This window comes from Centropristis striata, chromosome 17, assembly GCF_030273125.1.
Source record: "Centropristis striata isolate RG_2023a ecotype Rhode Island chromosome 17, C.striata_1.0, whole genome shotgun sequence".
Lineage (NCBI taxonomy): Eukaryota > Metazoa > Chordata > Actinopteri > Perciformes > Serranidae > Centropristis > Centropristis striata.
Window position 1 is genome coordinate 7,341,865 of NC_081533.1, and position 2,110 is coordinate 7,343,974.

Genomic DNA, 2,110 nt, shown 5'->3' on the forward strand with positions numbered 1-2,110 from the left:
TTGTTTGGTACATTTAATAGGATATTAATAAGGTAATTTTTCTGTGCTGTTTTTTGTCAGGTGCTGCTGGTTCTCGTCCTGCTTGCCTGGTCTTATGTCATCTACGCCAGCAGGGTCGCAGCTCATTGGCTGCTGGAGGAAAGGACCGCCCTCCTGCAGCAACACTGACAGCTGATTGGCTGCTGGAGGAAAGGACCTGTAGCAGCACTGACAGCTGATTAGCTGCTGAAGGAAAGGCCCGCCCTCCTGTAGCAGCACTGACAGCTGATTGGCTGTTGGAGGAAAGGGCCGCCCTCCTGTAGCAGCACTGACAGCCGATTGGACGACAGACACACATTGTGTTTTTATAAGTGAGTAAAAGAGTAATTATTCAAAAATTCTAATAATCATAATAAGTGTAATAAATGGACACTTGTCATTATCATCAGTCAATATTATCAAAGATAGTCATGAAATAATCTATTTTTTAAGACTTTCCCACGTCTCCTTCATTATTAAACAGTCAGATCAGCATATGCAGCCAAATTAAGTGGAAATAATAAAAATCTAAAAATAAATAAACAATAACAAATAAATGTACAGTGTGTAATTTTAGTACATTAATAATCATAGAAATATATATACTATAATATATAAATGCATGTTTCCAGATAAGAAAAATAATCATAATAAAGATATAAAATAAATATATATACTACAATTTATAAATAATATTCCAGATAATTAAAATAAGAAAAATAATTATATATATATATATATATATATATATATATATAATTTTTTAAAAGAAAAATAATAATAATAAATATATAGATGACAATATATAATACATGTTACCAGATGAGAAGAAATAGTAATATAAGTTGAATTTGTATAAATGTTTCCAGATTTAAGGTTTTAGATAAGAAATAATGTAAAATAAAATATAGACTACAATTTATAAATACATGTTTCCAGATGTTGAAAAAAAAAGAATATAAGTTGATATATATACACGTGTTTGTGTGTGTGTGTATATATATATACACTACAATATATGAATAAATATATATATATATATATATATATATATATATATATAGATATAGATATATACCAATATATATAGATAGATAGATATAGATATATACCAATATATATAAATATTTAAAATATATTTAAAATAAGTTTGTATACTACAATATATAAATAAATGTTTCCAGATAAGAAAAATAATAATAATAAAATATTCATCCTGTAATATTCTCAAACTTTATATGTCTCTGTCTGTCTCCTTGTCTTTCAGTCTCTCTGTTTGTCTCTGTCCGTCCCGCTCTGGACGTTGGGATCCTGCTGGTTCAGACCTGTGGGACCTGTTGGACCGTAGAGACTTGTGGTACCTGTGGGACCTGAGGCACCCGTAGAGACCTGTAGAGACCGGACCGACTGGTCAAGAGGACTGAACCTGCAGGACGTGTGAAGGGACTCTACCGAGGGACAAAGGGTCCTGAGACAGTGAGACAGGAGGACAAACAGAATGAAGAAGTGAAACCGAGTTTAGTTTCCTGCTGCTGTTCATAAAGTAACAGATTAATCTAGAGGACAGAAGCTGCTACAACAAATATATTAATATGCCATCAAATCTACCAACTCATGTATTTATTTACCTTTGCATGAATTATTATTGACCTTAATAATTTAATGTATTTGCTAAATTTTATTTTGAATTCATTTTATAAATGTATTCATCCTTTTTTGCAAAAACGAATGTAGGTATGTTAAAATAATTCATTTTTAATAAATGCAAAAATAAATATGAATGAATGAATGCTTTATTTTGGTTACAAAAAAACAAATCATGTTTTTACAAAAGAATCCATCAGACAGCAACCGAAAAAGGAATAGGCTGAAGCCCCACTAAAGGCTTATTTTTGCCTCTCCTGTACCATCTATATGTATACATTATATACATTACATTAACTGAATAATTCACATTGTTACAAAACACATGATACCTTAAACTGAAAAATTAATTCAATCAAATTTCATTCTAACCCTTGATCATTTTAGACTTAGATCTTATAAAAAGCTGATTTGTAGAATCACGGTATCCAACCTAATTTATTATCCT

General features: G+C 30.6%; 1 long non-coding RNA gene across 1 annotated transcript in view; it reads left to right on the forward strand.

Moving 5' to 3' along the window:
* The window catches only part of LOC131989693 (uncharacterized), a 3,023-nt gene extending 1,222 nt beyond the window's left edge, over positions 1 to 1,801 (forward strand). Inside the window, exons 2-3 of the long non-coding RNA XR_009395974.1 lie at positions 61 to 350; positions 1,286 to 1,801. This is a non-coding gene — a long non-coding RNA (uncharacterized LOC131989693). The remainder of the gene's footprint in view (positions 1 to 60; positions 351 to 1,285) is intronic.
* The last annotated feature ends 309 nt before the right edge of the window (positions 1,802 to 2,110 follow it).